Below are 22,887 nucleotides of genomic sequence, written 5' to 3'. Positions count from 1 at the left end.
TTTTAAACCAGTAATACTAGTATTTTCAAAAAACATTATTGTTAAGTTGTCAATATCGTCATAGTTATTTAAATCATCCGTTTAAAAATTTGTTTCGCAACGTTATGCAAATAAATTATTTTGTTTTAAAGCTAATGAGAAGATATCAATCACTAAGGTAACAGTTATAAATACCTAAGTCAATAAACTTGAATAAAGTATTTAAAATCAAAACAATTATTTTGCAAAGTTAAGTGCAAAGCAGTTAAATGCACCGTTGCACATCGTTGACCAGCTTTGCAGGAATTATAAACATCTCAAGTATAATTCGTGTAGCAGGATATGGTTTAATATTACTCAAAAAATGTAATGTAAAGTCAAATGTCAATAAGTCAAATCTCAGACTAGAATTTTTTTTTTTATATCACTTTTTCTTTTCTTTACTTAGTTTTGTTCATTTATTTATGAAAAAACGTAATTTTTAGCCTTTAAAATAAATATCCGCTGTTTTCGATCAACTGCTTAATCTTTTTTAAAGATTCTTTTTTCAACAGTGTTTTTACAAAAGTACTGTTCTCTACTGATAACAGATATTTTTAAATTTATGACATAAATAATTGAATCTTTTTTGAAGTTTTACTTAAAAAAAAAACTACAAAGAAACAACACAAAAATAAAAAAAGACGGCGACGGTCTGTGCTAATCAGAGTGAAATATCAAATAAATTAAAAATTAGTACTTAACTGTATTTTTTGGTTTATATATTGAATAAATTTAAAAAAAAAATAGTAGTTATATATACGCCTATACTCATGATTTTCATCTTCATTCAAAAATTTTTTTACGTAAATAAATCTTTTATAAACCTAAATTATAAATTTTATTTTATCAATTCTACATAAAACAAGTTTTGTTTTAAACGCCTATTAAAATGTTACTGAAAAAAGCTGTGTAAAACAACATTAACTCATTAACGTTAGCGACGTTGTTTTAATAATTAGACACAAAATAAGCGGTATCGAATCTCGGTTTATAGTCTGGTATTGGTACTATACCTTACAGTATCGGTATCGAGATAATGCGATATCAGTGACGGATTCATCATTTTTTGGAGCTTGAGATAACTAACTTTCAGACTTGGAGCAAACTCCAAACACATACTCTTGCCAAAAAATGATGCTTTGCAAAAAATTGCAATGATTGGAGACTGATAATAAAAAACTCTTAAATTTCATAACCCCTCCACACCCCAAACGTGATGGGCAACTAGTTGATAAAATACTTTTTGTACTATTTTCAAATAAACTTATATTTATCGATAAATTTTAAGTTAGTGTTACCTCTCAGCGTTCAAAAATTATGACCATAAAATTTGTAAGCCGTTTAAATTGAAAGGGGTTTAAACTTTATATGGTCAATTTTTGAACGCTGGGAGATAATACTATGAAACTTAAAATTTATTGATAATATAAGTCTAGTTGAGAAAAGTACAAAAAATATTTTATTAACTTGTTATCCCTAACGTTTGGGGTGGGTGGGTGGTGTGGATGAAATTTAAGGGCTTTTTTGTTCCTAGTCTCCAATCATTGCAATTTTTTTGCAAAGCATTGTTATTTGACGTAAGTATAAACATTAAAACGTTTGAAGTTTGCTATATGTCTGGAAATTATCTCAAACACCAAAAAATGCTGTATCCGTTACTGATTGGTATTGAAAGTATTGGTTATGTTGATATCGTTTGGTACCTATAGTATCATTTAGTAGGCCTTTGCAGCTCAGGTCTTCACGAGAATTCATATTTTATTTTTATAAACGATTAGTAAATTAAAGTTGTATATTTATATAACAATTAAGATGTAGAGGAGATTGGGAAGAATATCTTTTTTTATATAATGTATGTAATGCACCAAACAAGTTTTAACAAATAAAGCATCATTTTGGACACTAATTCCTTTTCAATGATTGACAGCAAGTTATATTAAAGTATGTTTATTTTTGATTTTAGAGGAACCGTGCTATTGGGGTAAATTGGGGGTGAAGTAAGACAAACAATTAATACGCGGTTTTCAAACTTTCCGAAAGTTGTAACAAAAAATATTTCAAGTAAGCAAACATTAAAAAAAGGTATATTTTATGAAGGTGTCAAGTTATTTTTTGAATAGAAGATGTTTTTTTAAACTAAAACATTTATTTTAAAATTAAAATTTTTTAAAGTTAAACATTTATTATTCTTGCTTTAGTTTAATAAGTAGTTATTGGTGCAATGGCATATCATTGCTAGGCACTTCAACATTTTAAATAAAATGTAAAATAAACAAATACCATAAGTTAGAACTAAATATTAACATTTAAAAAATAACAAACTTATCGTTAACCTTATCAACAAACTTATCGTTAACCTTATCAACAAACTTATCGTTAACCTTATTAACAAAATTATCATTAACCTTATCAACAAACTTATCGTTATTCTAATATTAGTTGAAAACTTATGCAACTTTTAAACCACAAAATTTATAATTTTTTTTTGTATAACTTTTGACATATTTTGCGACTTAACGTCTTTAAAGAATCGCATCAACGCTTCCATCACGTCTGCTATTTTACTAATGTAACAATAAACAAAACCGTTATTATTCAAAACTAAAAATATAATAATAATAAAAACTATATTACTTGGAGTTTTAGTGACTAGGAAACGACCTACCTTTGACATAATAAATCTGTGACAGTACTATTTTTAAATTATTTTATTAATGGTAATTCAAAAAAGAATTTACAAAAAATTAAACTAATTTTAAAAACTAAATTTCCGTCTTGAAAATTGACAAGTGTTAAAAAAAAAAAAAAAATTTTTTCTTAAAAGTTAACTAGTTGGGAGACTCATTTTTTGTGTGATCAACGTTTACCATTCAAAATTATGCACACTATTAGGGTAATAAAATGCTATAATTGATTTTGATATTAAACCAAAAAAAATACTAAATACTTTCAAAAATATTTAGGCTTTAAAATGACCTTAATTTTTGAATCAAATTATCTTTAAAAATTAAAATCTCAAAGAAATATTTTTGGTACTATTGTTAAGCTTTAGTTCTACTTTTCGCAATAAACAAATAGAAAGTTATTGTATTTTAAGTTATCAGTTGAACGATGGAAGAACATACATCTTTAACTATTTTGTCGGCATAAAACTTCAGATCTTTTTTCTTTAGCCGTGTTTTATCGATTCCTCAAGCCGATTTATCAATAAATCATCGATAATAATTGATAAATTATCGATTTATGGATTTATGGAGCCGATTTATCGAACCGTGTTTTATTGAATATTGATACTACGCGCTCAGAAGTGCCTTACATTGTGTCGTAAGAAGTTGCAAAAAAAGAAGCTATAGACTTATGAACGGAAATATGAAATATGCACAGAACATAAATGTAAAAAAGAGGAAATAAGATGTAATTGTGCATCACTTTTTCAATTATTTTCTTTTCCAACTACAAAAAAATTTCCCTCTCAACGTGAAATTTGGATCAAACTTGTTAATTGTTTAAAAACTTCTGGAACAATTGAATTTTTCTGTCCAAAGAATGTCTAAAAATGCACAAGTTTGTTTCAATCATTTTAAAGATAAAGAGACTAGATTACAAAATCCTTATCCTACTTAAAACCTTGGATACGATTCTAGACATAACGTTTCTCTTTTGTGTCTTAGCTCTTAATCTCTAAATAAAAGTAGTACAATAAATACTGACTCCACACAGCCTTTACTTTAAAGATATTCTAAATGTAAACCAAATGTAAATTTCACTACATACTGTAATACCATAGTTAATCAAAATCAAGACGCTTTTCCTGTTAAACAGTCACGTTCTAGTTCCTCATTACTTATTGTCAACTTCAGTCCAAAAAATAACATTAACTATATGATTGAACCAGTACCAGTTGTCGTAAAAGAAGTAGATAAAAATGAAAATTATATTAACGTACTTTCTAATCTTAATGAGTTCTCTCGAGAAAAGCTCGAGACTCAACTTTTTTCATAAATAGCTTGAAATACACTGTTGAAAAATAACAAAAATTAAATTGTAAAGTCTTCAAACAGTTATTAACAACTGACAAGAAGTGTAACTTTTACACATGCAAACCTTTTGTGAAAGTTTTTACCATTCTCTAATTAATTACAAAACTGAAAATAGATGGTCTCCTAAAAAACATGAATAAAAAGACACCAAAAAAACGTCATAGATGCAGAAATTATGTTTACAAGATTAATTTTCACTTGTTCCTATGAAATTATTTATTAAACTGACATAGTTGATCAATTTTATGTTTCTCTTTGGTACTGCTTTAAAAATATTTAAATCGTGGATAAGAAGCATGTGACAATATTTCAAATTATTTGTTTACTTTCCAAACAAAGAAAAGGGTTGCTTAAACCACCCTGATTGTTTTAAAATAGTTGGCTAGGAATATTTTACTCTTAAATTTTTATAGAAACACTAAAAGATTTAGAACTGCAAAGTACGATATGGTCTGAGTACAAGCGTCACAATAAAATAAATTTCCTTGATCAGTTACATGTAGCTCTTTCATAAATTTTGTTTCAAAGGCATATACTGGAAAAATAAGGCATTGTCATATAAGACAATAACATTTGATTATGGCTATCCTGCTAAATTCCCTCCTTATTTATTAATTATAGTTAATAAAGGTTTTAATATTGCTAGTGAATGTGCTGTTTATAAGATTACCTTTTTTTTCCCACCTGTCAAACGAAGAACTTCTCAAAGGACACCGAAGAAGTATATATTAGGACCCTGCAAATTGTCATTTTTGATTTCAAATTGAAGCATGCCTTGAATCGAAAATCGAATCATGCGTTGAATGAGCAGTATGGGAAAATTTGAGTTTATGCATTTTGTTTATAATATATATTTCAAAAAAAAAAAGAATTAAAAAGTCAAAACATGTACTTATGAATTTTCTTTACAAAACTTGTACTTATAGTTTTTTTTCCAGCGACGATATATGGTTGATATATAGTTAGTGATTATTATGAAAAGTATTATTCAAGCATATTTGTAGTTATATTTTTATATATTTGTAGTTTTATTTTTGTTTTATAAACCAATAATAAGTAGTTTTATATACTACAACAAAATAAAACTGTCATTATTTTTGTTAGAGTTTTGGTTTACGATTTATTTAATGGAATCTTTTTATGCCTCGTAACTCCTGATGCCTTTTTAGTAGTTAAAATTATCTTTATAATAAATTTTAAGCCAACATACGGTTTACTATATGAAATAACAAGAATGGTTTTTAATCTGATTATAAATTTATAAAAAAGCTGAGGGAGTGGTGTAGAACAAAAAAATCCTGGTTCTAATTAGCAAGCTGGGAAGGTTTATAAAAGGCTGAAGGCATAGCTATATACTTATGCCTTGAGTAGCCGTCTTTTTCTTGCTGAAAACACATTCCCATTTCTATCCTATTCAGGGATAGAATATGCTAGGATATTCTATCCCTGAATAGGATAGAATATCCTAGCATATTCGATGTAAGCTCTGACCACACATGCATCATTGTAATGATTTGTTAAGCTTTTATTTTTATTTTAGTTATTTAGGAGCAGAAGTCCATATGGTCTTATCACAGAGCACTGAGGAACAGCATATTTAGCAAGGTAGTTCAAACCTCATTCCTTACTAATGGATTAGTAGGTAATGAAACGTCAACTCCAGTTTAAATTCTATCCAAATTATTTTAAATTCAATCAAAATATATATTTTTTACGTCCTGATAGAAAAGACTTTAATGCTATTACACTAAATAGTTCAAAATCATCAATAGATTGTATTTAGAGAACTTAATTGTTATTATGACGCATTTTAATTAGATGTTTTGCATGTGTTTTACAGCGATAATTGAAATTTTTTGTTCTGTATATTCTCGCGTATGTATTTTGCATAACAGAAGCTGATTTTCGAAAACTGTGTTTTTAACAACATATTAACAAAGTTGTTTATTAAAAACTATTGAAATTGTAAAACCACATAATCTTCATCAAAATACTCTAGAGGTTTCCACAATATATTTACACAAAACCGATATGTGAGAAATGAGAGATCAATTAATTTTTACATGCAATTTGTAGGTTGGAATAAAATGCATTTCAAAACACATGCACTGTTAAGGCGGTTCTCCACTAGTCGAAAAATGTCGCGACACGCAATACTTTTCGCTGCTACACATGCGCAGTTGAATCAGCAGTACAGGAATAACAATTTCGCTGTGAAAAAAACCCGTTACGCAAATAGTTGATAGTTAGCTGACTTTTCGCTCCTCGACTATTTATCGTTTCAAAACAAACCAATCACATTACTTAAATGAAAATAATAAAAATAAAGATTGATACTTCTGATATAGAATTGATAAAATATATTAAAAATGAACCAAATGAAGGTCAAACTGGAGGTGGATTTGATAAAGAATTATTGAATTATTGATAATTATTAAGGGTGTTCGCGAATTTCGGTGTCTCTGGACACAACTGAAAAATGAAAAAGATAGAAATATGAAAGTAAATTCATGGAAACAGCTTTCAGTAATTTTTCATCAAGATGATATAAAACTTTATTTTGCTATATGCAAATATATACATATATATATATATATATATATATATATATATATATATATATATATATATATATATATATATATATATATATATATATATATATATATATATATATATATATATACATATATATACATACATACATACATATATATATATATATATATATATATATATATATATATATATATATATATATAAATTAGTAAAAAACACTTATCTATCTTCAACAAACTGTTTCTCCTTTGACAGGTTCATCAGGAAGTTTCCTGATGAACCTGTCAAATGAGAAACAGCTTGTTGAAGATAGATAAATATTTTTTACTAATTTATTACTGCTCTGTTCTTTAAGATTATTGAGCACTCTATTTGTAAAATATATTATTAGAATATCTCTCTCTCTTTCTCTCTCTCTCTCTCTCTCTCTCTCTCTCTCTCTCTCTCTCTCTCTCTCTCTCTCTCTCTCTCTCTCTCTCTCTCTATATATATATATATATATATATATATATATATATATATATATATATATATATATATATATATATATATATATATATATATACAGAGGCGGAGAAAGAATTTTTTGGTGTTCGAGATAGGTAACTTCCAGACATGGAGCAAACTCCAAACATTTATATGTTTATACTTATGTCAAATAATGAGGGTTTGCAAAAAAATGCGATGATTGGAGGCTGGGAACAAAAAAGCCCTAAAATTTTCGCCCCTCTACCCCAAACGTGAGAGCAACAAGTTGATGAAGTATTTTTTGTACTATTCTTAACTAGACTTATATTCATCGATAAATTTTAGATTTCATTTTAAAATATTTTAGCGTTCAAAAATTATGATCATATAAATTTTAAACCCCCCTCAATTTGAGGGGGTTGCATATTTTATATGGTAATAATTTTTAAACGCTAGTAGATAATACTATAAAACTTAAAATTTATCGATGAATATAAGTCTAGTTAAGAATAGTATAAAAAATACTTCATCAACTTGTTGCTCTCACGTTAGGGGCAGGTGGGCGAAAATTTTGGGGCTTTTTTGTTCCCAGCCTCCAATCATTGCAATCTTTAGCAAACCCTCATTATTTGACATAAGTATAAACATATAAATGTTTGGAGTTTGCTCCATGTCTGGAAGTTACCTATCTCGAACACCAAATAATTATTTCTACGCCTCTGCATATAAATATATAAATAATTTATAAATCTCTATAAATAATTTATATATATATATATATATATATATATATATATATATATATATATATATATATATATATATATATGTGTATGTATGTATATACCAATGTATGTATACATAAATATATTTGTAAAAAATAGATTATTCACGATAGTCATATAACTTTGTGGTTAATTAACATTTTATAAATTTATACATTCTGTATTTAGTATTCGTTCTACAAAAAACATTGAAAAATTTAAAAGATAATCTTAAAAAATGTTTAGATCGAAGACGAGCTCTTAAGGCGGTTCTCCATTAGTCGAAAAATGTCGCGACGCGCGATATTTTTCGAGTGTACCGCGAAAATGTGTCAATCACCACATGAAAACAAAAGCGTTTTTTGCTTTATAAAAAGTAATAAAAATTTGCGAAAAAAAAGAAGATGGAAAAGTTTAGATTTTTACTTCTTGTCAGAAAGTTATACATGAATATTTATATATGGCAAAGAGTAAAAAGAAAAAAAAAAAGACGTTTTTGGATAAGAAAGATTTACAACGAGAGAAAGTTAAACGCGGAATATCAGACTCTTTTTAATGATTTGAAACTTTATGATCATAAGATTTTTTTAAAAATATTTTCGTATGTCCCCTTCAACTTTTGACAAAATTTCACAAATTGTGGCTTTTGATATAACAAAAACTAACAAGAAAATGCGTAAACCTATTTGTGCACAAGAAAGACTTGCGATAACAGTAAGGTATTTGGCAACTGGGGATGCACACACTAATTATCGAATGTCACCAACCACTGTTGTAAGAAATCTTTTAACTGATAAACTTGTTTTCAACTATAGACTTAGTAGAGCACGAAGAGTTGTTGAAAATGCCTTTGGTATTGCATCGAGTAGATTTCGTGTTTTTCATAGACCGATTATAGCTAATGTTGAAAATTTTATTGCAATAACAAAGGCTGTAGTTGCGTTACATAATTTTCTAATGACTAAAAATATAAATAACAACAATAGAGACTACCCTTCAAACGATCAGGATGGGCCGAATGAATACAACTTGGTGATTGAAGGGGACATACGAAAATATTTTTAAAAAAATCTTATGATCATAAAGTTTCAAATCATTAAAAAGAGTCTGATATTCCGCGTTTAACTTTCTCTCGTTGTAAATCTTTCTTATCCAAAAACGTCTTTGTTTTTTTTCTTTTTACTCTTTGCCATATATAAATATTCATGTATAACTTTCTGACAAGAAGTAAAAATCTAAACTTTTCTATCTTCTTTTTTATTGCAAATTTTTATTACTTTTTATAAAGCAAAAAACGCTTTTGTTTTCATGTGGTGATTGACACATTTTCGCGGTACACTCGAAAAGAGGCGCCAAGTGTACACAGCACAGGAATAAGACTATTACAAAAAGAAGACATTTCACTGATTGTCTCAATTTCTTCCAAAAAATCAACTATGCGATTGTCAAGATCTTTCATTTGCTTTAAAAAAAGGTTATCCGATTTTTCTATAACTGATTTTCGCTTCTTATTTATCTATACATTTCTCGCTTAAATCATCTGCTGGTATAAAAGGATGAGAAATAGTAGGCGGGGTTGTCAATTCTGTAGTCAAACTAATACTACTGTCAGTCAGGTTTTTAGGATTTGTCAACTCAGTAGTCAATTTCAAATTACTGTCAGTTGGTTTGTTGGAACGTTTTTCATGAAGAAAAACCATTTGATCAAAGTATTTATACTTTGGTAGGAAAGTGCTCCAGATCTTGTTACGCATGGATTTTAAAAAAACGCATAGTTTTTAAAAAAAAATCATTCTCACTTTTTTTTCACTCCGCAAAGTAGCAGTAAATTAATTCGTTTTCTGAAATAATTGTTTTATAAATTCAAAATTACTTCTACTGCTTTGGATAACTATAGTTATATTATATTTTAGTTATATATTGTTGTCACAAAAACATGTATACTTTCATTAGTTTGTAAAAACCTTACATTTATCTAAAAAATTTAACAATCGATGTTAGATGAGTCAACTACTAAACTAGTTTCAACTATGGAAGCACCCAGAAATAACTTTCCAGCGCTAAGCATTATATGAGCGAATTTGTTTATGATATATTCATGTTGCGTAGGTTGCGATGCTAAGAAGAAGTTTGCTTTTTTTTTATTTAAAAAATTTTTGATAGTTATTTACGATAACTAATTTGTCTATATAAAGTTTTAAGATTTTATATAGATCAATTGGCTATCGTAAATAACTCACACAAGTTGTCTATATAAAGTTTTAAAACATTATATTGACAAAATAGCTATCGTAAATAAATGAAAAAAAAAAAAAAAAAAGTTAAAACTTAAAGGAAAAATCAGTTATGCAACACGACTTTTGAATTATTGAATCCTAAATTTTTTGTTAAGTAAAAGGTTTTGTAAATAACAAAAAATTTAGCATTCAATAATTCAAAAGTTACCAAAATTAACTTGTTTCTTATTTTATTTGTATTTCGTCTCAATTTAATATAATTTTTATTCATTTTTTGACTTCACGCTTTAATATTTCAAACGGGCACAGTACGTCCGCGAGACATCTTGTGGAAGTCCGACAGACGTGAGACGTTCATTGGACATCGTAAAAATGTTTTAGGGATTTCTGTATATGCTCGGTTAAAACATTAAACATTTATTGTATTATAATTTATAATTTAAAATTATGAAATCTCTCTAGGAATCTGTTGGGTGTTCATACAATCAAAATAAAAAGATTCGTATATTTATAGTGTAAATATTTTAAAACTACTAAAATTATTTTAAAATTTGTTTAAATGTATAAATAAGTTTAAATATGTAAACAGTATTTAAACAAAGAAAACCTCTCAATCAAAAATGTTTCATAAAGAGAAATTCTGACAAAAGGAGTTATAAAGCTAAAAAAATGTCAAGCTTCAAAGACTGGAAACAAGATTTTTTTAAGCTGCTACTGAAAGAATAAAAAATATTGAAAGAATGAGAAAGTCGACATGAGAAGGTCTTCAATAGAACTCGTACAAGAACAATCACAAGTAATTTTTTGTGACAATATGTCAACATCTTTTAAAGACAATATTTCCTATGACTTATTCGCGGAAAATTCAGGTAGTGTTGGCAAACTTCACGGGAAAAAAAAGTCGGACGACTTTTTTATCGCCTACATCTTTTATTGTGACCAGTAATCATCAGTAAAACTCTGAAATAATCGAAGAACGCTTGAAAAACGCTTGTCTGGCGTTGAGAACACTCAGTTTTTTGACATAGGAAATGTCGTTACATTTACTATGAGCATAAGGACTATTGAGCTCAATAAAATAAAGGTGTCGCCTAAAATCAAAATCCAATACATCACAAAACATATTATACCAACAGACTGTTCGAAAAAATTTCAATCAATTGAATGGGGGAATTTTAATTAGACTTGCTATTCTGTTGTGCAGAAAGATTTGTTTTGCAGCTCATGTGCTTTGTTTTTAAAAGAAAGAGATGATTGGAAAATAATTGAAACAAGTCTAAAGAAAAATTTAATTATCACAAACGTTGTTTGAACAAATATTATACTATTCAATCAACACTTGAAAATGCTTTTTTTGACAGTCAACTAAGAAAAGAAATTGCTAAACGAATCAAATGCGATACACAAATTTTAAAATGTATAATGAAAGCTGTTATTTATTTTGGAAAACAATGTATACCTCTGCGTGGTGCGCTTGAAAATGTAGATAAACTTGGAAGTGTTGGTAGCTTTTTGCGTGGTACTCTTGAAATACCAAAACGAAAACCAATTTCACACATTAAAGGTTCTCACTGATAATTGTGTTACAAGATGGGTTTAAAATTTAGTTGGTTGGGAAAAATTTTGCTTAGCTCATCCGTTTTTGATAATATTTTGCGAAGTCATTTAAAAGAACCAATGTGGCAATAATAATGAATATGCCAAATGACTGCATTAGATAGATAATCTGGCTGCATGCCAGATAATTGAGCCTTAATTGCTCCTAGTCCTCTTAAAGAATCTAAATCAGATAAGTTTCCTAATACTTACATTCTTTTTTTCCTTTGATGTGTTCTTCCAGTCACTACCGCAAAATGTGAAAGAACGGAAAGTGTAATTTGACGTCTTTATTCGTATTTATACAAGAGCAACACAAGGTCAGGAACAACTTTCCGAGTTGGCTTTAATGCACATCCACTATGATTAAAACTTTGGTTTAGATGTGACCGTTAGAATGTTTGCAAAATTACATCCGAGAAGATTAGTATTTGTCTCCTTTCTTTTATACGATTAATTTTTCTTGTAATTAATTGAATATTTATTATTGAGACCGAATGTTTGTTGTTTATTTATTTTTCATCAGTTACATTATATCAAAAATTACGGGAAATTTTGTATTTAATTATAAAGTTATAACTTTTGTTTAAGAAAATAGTGGGCTGCAGTAAAAAACTTGTCACCCTCCTAAAAAATCTGGTTACGTGCCTGCTATTAGTTATATTTTTAGTTTAAATAAAAATATAACTAATAAACTTGTAGGTCATAAATAAAAATAAATTTTAAAACCAATTTTAAAAAATCATAAGTGGTCAAAAAATCATCAAAATTAGTTAATCATTCCCATCAAAATTTAATCATGCCGATCAAAATAGGTTGATCATTTGCATGAAAATTGACCAGTTATTAACCTATTAAATAAAATTGGCCAGTCATATGCATCAAAATAGGTTTGCTAAAACGTGACGGTTTGCTTTAAATAGTTTGCTTTAAAAGTGAATCCTCAGAGTAGATTTTTTATAGATTCAATAATAGCACAAATGCAACAACATTCAGAATAATATATGAAGTTTAAAGAAAATAAAAAATAAGTTAAGAGGGATGCAAAATTAAAATTACCAACAAAAAAAAAAACAACAAAAAAAACAACATAAAAATTAAAAGAAAAAGAAATTAAATCTATATTTATCTCTTACTTCTACTCATTAGAATGCAACTTACTATTTCTTTGTGTTAAATTTGACGTCTAAATCTTTTAACTTTTCCACAATAGAATGAAAAGCGTAATCTTAGTTTATTGAGTTTGAAGTTAAACTAGAAAACTCTATTAACTAAAAATTTAAAAATAAATTAAAAATTTTATGCAATAAAGCAAAGTATTTTCTCCTACCTAAAATAAAAGAATTATAATGAGCTTTATTTAAACACAATTATATACATGTATAAATAAAAACTATTCATTAGCATCACAAGTGTGGTGTGCAAGATTGTTTTATAGCTAAAATTTAAGTAAGTTATACAGTTTAAATCATTAATGTTTCATTTACATCGTTTTTATTTTATGCTCTCAGACTTAACAGTTTAAACAATTCAAGTAGCAAACCAAATTGTCAAGATATTTGTCCCGAGAGCTTGATCAAACAACTGACAAATAAAATAAATATTTATTTGATTTTATTTTGAATATAAAATTAAACTTGAATAAAAATTGGTGAGATCAAAATATGTTTAATTTAGTTTCTATAAACTAAATTGAAAAAGTAAAGTTCATGTAAACATTCAATTAATTTATACTACAATATATATTATATATTGTGGTATAAATTCATTGAAATAGATATTACCGTTATTATTACTATTATTAACATTATTATTATCATTGTTATTATATTTAACTTTATAATTGTTGTCGTTATATATTATATTACAATAATAACAAAAAAAATTTTTTTTTTAATCGTTTCGCTGAGTGCATACTAATAGTTATCAACAAGATTTGCAAAAAAAATGATTTCGTCACACCGTGGTCATACCGTGGTTGCAAATTTTTTTACTTTCACTTACAAACTGTTCCCTTTTATCACCTCAAGCTGGGCAAGTAATTGGTTGAGTATACCAATTGATAATATTTAGACATTAATAGATACTAAACTTTTGTTGCCAAATTTTGGTGACCAAGCACCGATCACATGTTCTAGGCCCGGCGTATTTTATGGTTTGACATGTTTCGACAGTTTTTCTATAAGATTAAACTCCTTGATATAAAATTTTCTTAATATAAATAGGAGAGCAAATAATTTTCTGACGCAACAAATAGTATTCTGACGCAAGCATTCTGCTTTCCTTACTACTTACTTCCTTACTAGCTTCCATACAAGAATTAATGCGGAAAATATTTAATATCACTTGAAACACATAGAACGAGATCTATTTTCCTGCATAATTTTTTCAATAATTGATTTATTTAATAAATTGCACAAACTGTGAGTCGGTTGGTTTTGCAAATTCATAATATTTTTATACTTTACGTTCTATTAACCAAATTTTTAAAATTCATTTTATTTAAAATGGTTTAAAAATCACACTATTATGCAAAATACCTTTGACTTTTTGCTTATTTATTGATTTAGAATCATATGCATATAAATTCCAAACAGATCCTAAACTGTTAAACAAGTTCTGTAAAATTATGTTAGGATGTAAATTATGAACAGTGTTGAACCCAAAACAGAGCCTTGTGTCACACTACTAGAATCATCAGCCAAACCACTCATATTCTTTAAGAATTACTTTCTGTTTTCTATTTAAGGAAATTTCTATAACTTAATTAGGAAAATATTTTGCCAGAAACCTTGTATAGGATTATGGTTAGTAAAATAAACAGCTAAAAATTCTTTAAACCTTTCTGAGAACTCTTTTCTTGACTTTTCTCACTTTTTCGTATTGCTCTGATTTACTGCTGTCTAAATTAATCAAATTATTAGACCCTTTAAATATGACATCACATAGATTCAATGTCTCCCCTCCTCTTGCCCTTATTAAAATAAAATACACACATTTTCAGTTTAGATATAAAACATCTTTTTTAAACCACTGTTACTGTAATATTTAATATAAACGAAGCAAATTTTTTTTCACTAAACTTATGTTATAAAACTATTTTTTATAATTTTATTCTAATTTGTTTTAATTCGTTTAAACTGTGGAACAAGTAAAAGATAAACTATAAAGACAATTTAAACTTTTAAATACCGATTACAGATGACATGACATTCAGATTTTATCTTTCAAAATCAGTTTAAAACGGATTTTCTATAATTCAAATTTTCTGATGACACAAATGTGTTTTGAATTAATAAAATAAGTGTTTAAATTCCTTCATTCCTCGTATATGTATTCATGAGTTAGCAAAGCTAACTTGTATACCTGCAGGAAAGCATCACGGTAAATAATAAGCATAATAGTTATATTAGATGCTTGATTAATTTTGTACAAAAACCGCTATAAAATATTAAAAACATCAATACCCGTTTCTTTTTTACACCCCTGGCATAATAAAAATACAAAAACAAATAGTTAGATAAAATTTAGAAATATGAGTGTCTACAATGATCATAGGTTGGCTAAATGTTCATCGAGTCAAAATGATCAAGTCAGTTTCAAGTGTTTTCAAACTTTTGCATAAGGTTTAAACGGTATTTGTGACGTAAGAAATTAAAAAGATATGTACAATAATAACAAGATTTTTAAAGGTGTTTTATTCCATTTATTAATTGTTTTAATTATTTTTTTTTAAATAACATCCTTTTTTTTTTTTTTAACAGATTACATTTTTAAATGTGAAAATTTGAAATTATACATTTAATTTATGTCTTCAGAGTTTTATGACAAAATTTTTGTTTTTTATTTTATTCCGCTAAGGTTTTTTTTCAGTTTATGATGTGAAATAATAAAGCAAATTATAATGACAACATAAATAAGTATATAAATATATATAAATATTAAGTAAATGTTATTGCTTTCATCCTAAATTTTTAATCCTTTCAAAAATCTGTCATTTTTTTAGAGAAATGCTTTCGAATAAATTTCAATATGAAAATTGCAAAACTGATACTAAAGTCGTATAAAATTTTTGTTGGAATTTGGAAATAGAACCACACAGTACAATCAATCAATACAAAAGGAAAAAGTAGAACCATTTAATTAATTAAAAAAGCTTTTTCTTGTCATCATAATCAAATGATGGTAAAATGAAATTTTTTAAAGTAAACTTTGAAACAAAAAAAAAATTTTTTTTTAGTTTTTTTCTAAATGTAATTAAACTTTTTTTAGATGAAATCGTCAAAGCATGGCGAAAGATGATACCATTTATCGTCAAAAAACGCAAACAATCTGGCATAAATCTTTTATAGTCGTATTTTCATAACTTGTGCGTTTAAAGTAATTTACTTGTCTTCTTAAGCAAGAACAATTATTTCTCGGGGTTTTGATCCTAAAAAGGTTGGTTACAAGGCTAACAATGCAAGTACAGTCACTTTGAGAGCGGTAAAGAAATTTAATTATAAATAAATTTAAAATAGTATTTAGCATTCAACACCAAATGTTTTTCCTCATTAATCAACAAATGCAAACATTCTGGTATCAATCTTTTATAGGAAACCAGCGTTGTCCAGAGTTATTCAGTGTTCATTAATGTTTCCAATGTTTGAAGTCTCTGAAGAAATCTGGATAATGTTGGAAAATGCTGGTTTACAATAAAAGATTTATATTTGCTGACTACATCTAAAGATTTGCATTTGTTGACAAAAAGTTGTGGAAATGATCTTACAAACAACACGAATCCATAAAGTATTACTTTTTACAACTTACTTTACACCTTGCTCTGATTTAAAAATACGCATACAATTATATTAACTTGTTCTATGCTTTTGTTAATGCAAAATAAAAAAGCTAACGTTTATTTAAATAGCATAACCATACACAGCATAATCAATCATAGCCCACATGTACGCCATCCCATAAATCGTGTGTGGCTATCACACGTGAGGCGCATTAAATTTTTTTGTTGGATAAAAGCATTCCATTTTTGTAGTTTTAAAACCTTATTCTCAAGTTTCAAAATATAAAGAGTTAAATTTAAAAGTGCATTTTATAGGATATAAAAAGTGGCTATATATTTTATAAAGCAAAAAAAGTAAAATGTTCATGTAAAGTAAAATGCTATACTATATCATTTTGCTTGTATAAACAGTTTTTACTTTTTTATTTTTTTTATTAATAAACTGTCCCTTTATATAGGTTTATAAGCATTATTCAAATTGCTGTAAAGAAAATCAGTTAGATAGATTAGATAGATAGATTAAAATTTATTAGAACAGTGATACATGTTCTAAAGGACACGCAGGTCCATAAAATACGAAGGACTCTGACAACGTGCCATACAATCACATAACACATATGCGAGATATTTTAAAAAATGTATATATATATATATATATATATATATATATATATATATATATATATATATATATATATATATATATATATATATATATATATATATATTACAATTATATGCACACATATTACAATATATAGACCACAGTTATAAAACAAAATCTAGTTAGCCGGAACAGTATTTTTCGATAAGCCGGAACAGTATAAGTTGATAGAAATAATTTTAATTTTGAACCTCTTGTTCCATCTCCTAATTCAATAGAATTAATTTTATTTTTGAAGCTCAGTTCCATCTCCTAACTCGGGATCTAAATCTTGACAGCTTGGAAACAGCAAGTTGGGAACTAAACTAAGTAAAATATAAAGCTTGAGAACTTTTCAGTAAAAGTAGTTTATAATTTTTGAGTTTGCTCATAAATAGATTTTTATTTGTTTTAATACGCATGGCTTTGTTAGCAACCTCCGTTATATTTGCTATAAACAGGTTAACGAACAAATAAAAATACAAACCAACCAATTTAAGAATTGAAAATATTGGTTTTATCAAATTTCACATTGGTTAATGTTTCTTTTAAAAAAAATCACTCTTTTACTTTTATTAAACAACCACTAAAATATGACAGGTATACAGAGGCAAAGAAAAATCTTCAAAGTAAACCAACCTCTATCAACAATCATTACAGTTGCAGACACTAAATTTAGTAGAAATGAACTAAAATTGTTGCTCATTCAAAAAAATGAACACTTTTTGTACGGTTCTAGTTATTCTTTTGTAGATATTGTAAATAATGATTTTGTAAGTGTTCTAAATTTGTTCTTAGTTTACCTTTGAGAGTTAATTAAGTTAACGTTTTAAAAGTCTCGATGAAGACTTAATTCTTAATTTACAAGTTTTACATTTAGTTTTAAAATTTTAAAAAACCTTTGGTTTTTGTGCTTCTTTTTTTTTTTAATATGGTACTTGGTACTAGGTACTAGATATATTTCCTTATTATATGATACTTGGTACTAGGTACTAGATATATTTCATTATTATATGAACGTTTGGATAATTTCATGTTTCAAATAGATTTTACGATATTTACTGTTACAAAATATTTTGTGAATTCCTGATCCAAATTTCTTAAACCGTAAAAAATATTAAATGATTGTCCTGTTATTTGATCTAAATTTTATTTAATTTATATGTAAACAATGCAAAATATTTGGGTTTGAACTTACCATCAAAGTCGTCTACATCAAGGCAAAAAAAATATTTAATGTAACAAGTTAATTAAAAACAAAACCAATATTTACTTTAAGGCAGTGTGTTTTTTACTCAGCATGTGTATCGTGGAGGAGATCTTCGTTATTACGTGATAATCTTTATTAATATTTGTTAAAATCACCGTTGTTGCGAGTTGAACTCTGTAGTTACAAACACTAGCTTAAAATCAACACTTAATACAAAATTTATGCATTTATACAAGTAAATAAACAATATTGTTTAAAATAATTTTGTGACAGTTCTGTTTTAAATTGATGGTACTTATTTAAAATATACACATTTGCTCGTTTTTTAAGTATTCTAGAATTGCTAATTTTGCTAGCATACTAATAACACATGCTAATACAGTAACTTTTAAACGAAAAACACACTTTAAGTTAACTTTATAACTTTCTAATTGTTAAAATGGGTAAATGTTTTTCATATAAATTTCGAACCCTGAAGTATTATTATTAATTTAAAGTCTGTCGATAAATGAAGTTTAGTTTAAAATAGTCGAAAATTCAAGAAGTTCAATCACCTCAATTCACTCAATTAATATTAACCTCAATTTGAGGGTAAAGGGTAGGTACTAGTTTAGAGGTTTTTGTTGTTTCTTGGCTCTAACGGGCATCTCAGGTGTTAACAGATATTTTAGTCAAAATGTTTAGACGTGTTTTGTCCGGAAGTTTACCAATATTTTAGTGTGAAAGTTTACGGGTGATTTAAAGTAAAAGTTTACCGGGGTCGATGTTATAAAACTTTTTGCCGGCGTAAAATGCTACCGGCGGTAAAATTAACAGACGCATATGATTTTTGTCAATGTAATAAACTATTTTCAAAAATTACCGCAAAAATAAACTTTCTATTGCCGAAACGTTTACCGTCGAAAAATGTTCCGGAGGATTAACCTAAGGAAATTTTTGTTGAAGATCCAAAGATATGAATATTTAGTTGTAGAAACCTGTGGTTCAGAATTTTTTTGAATCTTTAATTCAAAAAGACTTTGTTTTTGACAACCTTTTATGTCTTGAGAATGTTATTGATCCGAACAATAGATTTCTAAAAGTAATTTCAGGACATAGATACTTACAAAATTTGATGCGGAAAGTTCTATAACATTGAATTGAAAAACATTTTAAGTCTTTAAGGTGGTTCCCCTAGAAAAAAAAACATGAAAATAAAAAAAAAATCAAAATCGTGTATGCATATACTTTTAAATGTCATTCTATACTCTTTCCAATGATATATTATTTGAGGGGTCTTTTGAAGTATAAAGTTGAAAAACTTGGGTTTTAAAATAAAAGTTTGTATTGTTTTTCTTTGTATTTAAGTTGTTAAATAGCATTTTCTGCGAAATATGATTTTTATGCAATTTTAAGTTCATTCCCTTTATATATATGAAATATATCATTGTACTAAACTTCATATTATATGCATCAGTTGTTTTAAAATTATTGTGTCTCAAGTTTATCCTAGTTTTGCTCATAAAACTGTAAAAAAAAGCTGACTCAGCTTTAAAAAATGACCATTTTGTTACAAAATATACTTTTTAAATTCGTACTTATTTCTAGTATTGAAAAATTGATATTAAAACAATTCGCTGTTACTATAAAAGGTAATAAACTATAAAATTGCTTTTTTCTAGGGGTACCACCTTAAAATTACGACTGTAAAAATTCCCAGAGTAAAAATTTCCACCCGTAGCATTTACCACCGGTAAAAAGTTTTATAACATCGACCCAAGGTGTTTAGTTTTAAAAGATTAACGGTGTTTCGGTGTAAAGATGTTTCACATTCTATCGATTGCACAGGTTAAACTATATAGCCTTATTAACTATACAGTTTTTCATGTTTAATACATAAAAGATTTAAAAATGCAAGTTATAAAATAATTCAAAGTTTCCTTGATCGGAACTATAAATATTCTCAAACTAAATCAGTAACAAAATAAAGGAGTTGCTGAGAAAATAGTTTTTACGTAATTTAAAAATATGTAATTACAATAATAAGCCTTTAAATTAATTTTTTTTTACTTAAAAGTAAATTAAAAAACGTTATAGCTGTTACAGTTTGTACATATTTGTTATTATAAATTTTTATTTTGTTTGGTCAATCTTATTTTTGCACTGTTTTTTTTTTTTTTTAAAAGATGAGTTATTTAAAAATTGTCACAGTAAAGATATTTTAGTAATTTTTATCAATTTTTGTTGATGTCAATGTATTTTTTTGATAGAAGTGATACGTTCTAATTAAGGAATCAACGTTTTCTAATTTAAGAAACCGGTTGCTTTGATTGAAACAAAATGGCGTCTTAAAAAACCGAGTTTATATCAATAAAAGCGCAATCAATTATAAATAAAAGTAAAAAGATAAACGTTATAAGACTTATTAAAGCCACATTCATTTAAAATAGAAACTTATTTTTTAGATGTTCCTATACCGTCAACTTTCTTTACATTGGAATGAGTTTGGTAAATCATCCAAATGATAGAATTACAACTTATCACCTGTTCACTTTAACTATAAGTAAATTAGTTTATTCGAGTAAGTCTATATCCGAATTAAAGTCCAGAATTCCTATTTGCAATACACTGATTATAATTTCAGCTGTATAACTCAGTATCAATAAAAATTGTTAAGATAAATGGTCGTTTTTTCGTTCTTTTTTTGTGTTTTTTTAAATATCGATTGCTCGCTTTAACCGTTTTTACACATTAAAGTTTCCTTTGCATTGTATTAAACCGTTTTTATATGTTATAGTTTTGCATGTATTATATTTAACCATTTTTATATATTGTAACTTTGTATGTATTATATTTGACTGTTTTTATATATTAAAATTATTTTTCATTTATATATAGTGTATGAATTCTTTAAGTACGAAAATAAAAGTAACTTACGTTTTCACTAAATTTTGATTTTGAAATGTACACTAGAAAAATAATTAGAACCTCTTATTTATTAATTATTTCAGCAAAAATATCTTGTGTCTCTAAATTCAAAAAAATTAAAATGTTCAAAAAAAAAAAATCATCAAAAATTCAGAACCATGCACATGCTATTGGTTTTTTTTGAATGCACAACGCGGCTTCTTTTTAAAAACCTTTAGCAAAGTTCATTTTTTTGATAAAAACGTGAACATAAATAATTTAAATCGCAAAGGAAATTTCTAAACTTTTCATTAAATATTTATTTTAAAAGCTTTTTTTGAAAAACCATCCTTAACCTGAAAATCTTTACTATCATTCTCATTTACATCCACGCTTTTATATTCAACCATTAAAACTCTGCTAGTTATCTTTCTATTTAACTAAATCTTCATTTCATGAAGATTTAGTTAACTAGACATCTTTGTATATATAATAAATAAATATATATAGCAATGTTCTAGATCAAACCACAAAAAGAAAACATAGAAATTGTTGAAAAGCTACATTAAATAAATAACAAAACTAGTGTTTTTTGTTTAATTGATTGTAAAATGAATTTAAAAATATGTCGAAAAGAACAAAATGCTTTTTTTTTCTTCCAAAAACTAATAACGCTGAAAAAATTCTTGGATAAATTTGTTGAAACCATTGATGAGTTTGTTAAAACTCAAATTTGAAAACTTAAGTTTTTGTTACTGTATAAAACATATCGCATAAAATTTATTCAAATAACAGACAAAAATAATATTAACGCCTGTGTGAAGGAGTTATTAAAAACCCGTCAAAATGGCGGTCTGTTTTGCAAATATTTACATACCTGGTTTTTGATTAAATAAAAATGACGGAAGAATTTTTGGACAGTCTAACATCTAACTAACATAAAACCTATCTTTGTGATTTCTTGGCCCAGAAAATATGACTAACCAGAGCACTAATGGTTTTTAAGTGGGAATAAGATTCGGAAAGTTATTTAACGTATCGTAAACCTACCAGTTTCTTTAGTACAAATAAGTTAAATTGACTCAACGCCATTTTAAGATGCAATTGAGAACTTAAAAGTAGCAATAAGATATGAGGTGCAATTAAGGTTTTGTAAATTAAAATTAAGTCAATGACAGTAATGTAAATGAAAAATGTAAATTTTTAAAATTGTTTTAAAAGCCAATATCTGTTCTCGAGTATTAATAGTTGTCACGAATGAAAATCAAAACTTCATTTCGATACTTTATTTCGATATTTCATTTTTTATTTCAAAACCTCACCAAAAATTTTTTTGAACCAAAAACAAATCATTGTTAGAATCTTACGGAATGTATATATTTATACGGCAAAAAAAAAAAAAAGCGACAAAAAAATAAAATAACCTGACCAACAATAGTTTCCATTCTAAGTTTAATGCAATTTAGAAGCATGATTGGTGCACCGCATTTCATTCCAAATTGGTAGAATGTAAATTAATTATTTAACAAAAGGTTTAACAAAAACAACTCATAGACATCACTTAAATTTAAGTGAGCTGGGTTTCTCAGCTGATTTCTGCTCACTTAGCTTTACGCTCAACATACACTATAAAATAAAAAATCACAAAAAAGTCAAACTGAAATATAAATTGAAAATAGTTGA

General features: G+C 26.7%; 1 protein-coding gene and 1 long non-coding RNA gene across 4 annotated transcripts in view; one reads left to right on the top strand and one right to left on the bottom strand.

The window, feature by feature from the left end:
* Positions 1-22,653, bottom strand: part of LOC100205556 (sodium/potassium-transporting ATPase subunit beta-1) — a 43,790-nt gene extending 21,137 nt beyond the window's left edge. Inside the window, exons 1-3 of one of the 3 annotated variants that reach the window (XM_065788461.1) lie at positions 21,235-21,335; positions 19,425-19,491; positions 12,847-12,956 (exon numbers count right to left, since the gene is read on the bottom strand). The gene's annotated coding sequence lies outside the window, so the exon portion shown is untranslated. Of the gene's footprint in view, positions 1-12,846; positions 12,957-19,424; positions 19,492-21,234; positions 21,360-22,633 lie in introns of those variants that run through there. The other 2 variants (XM_065788462.1, XM_065788460.1) reach the window with 2 other exon arrangements.
* LOC136075406 (uncharacterized) lies at positions 15,696-21,073 on the top strand. Its single transcript, XR_010635917.1, has 3 exons — positions 15,696-15,870; positions 15,958-16,170; positions 20,763-21,073. It is a non-coding gene; the product is annotated as an uncharacterized LOC136075406 (long non-coding RNA).
* Positions 22,654-22,887: the final 234 nt, after the last annotated feature.

The sequence above is a fragment of the Hydra vulgaris genome, chromosome 01 (genome assembly GCF_038396675.1).
Source record: "Hydra vulgaris chromosome 01, alternate assembly HydraT2T_AEP".
Taxonomy (NCBI): Eukaryota; Metazoa; Cnidaria; class Hydrozoa; order Anthoathecata; family Hydridae; genus Hydra; species Hydra vulgaris.
The sequence above is the reverse complement of the archived record's forward strand: the minus strand, read 5'-3'. Positions and strand labels throughout refer to the sequence as shown.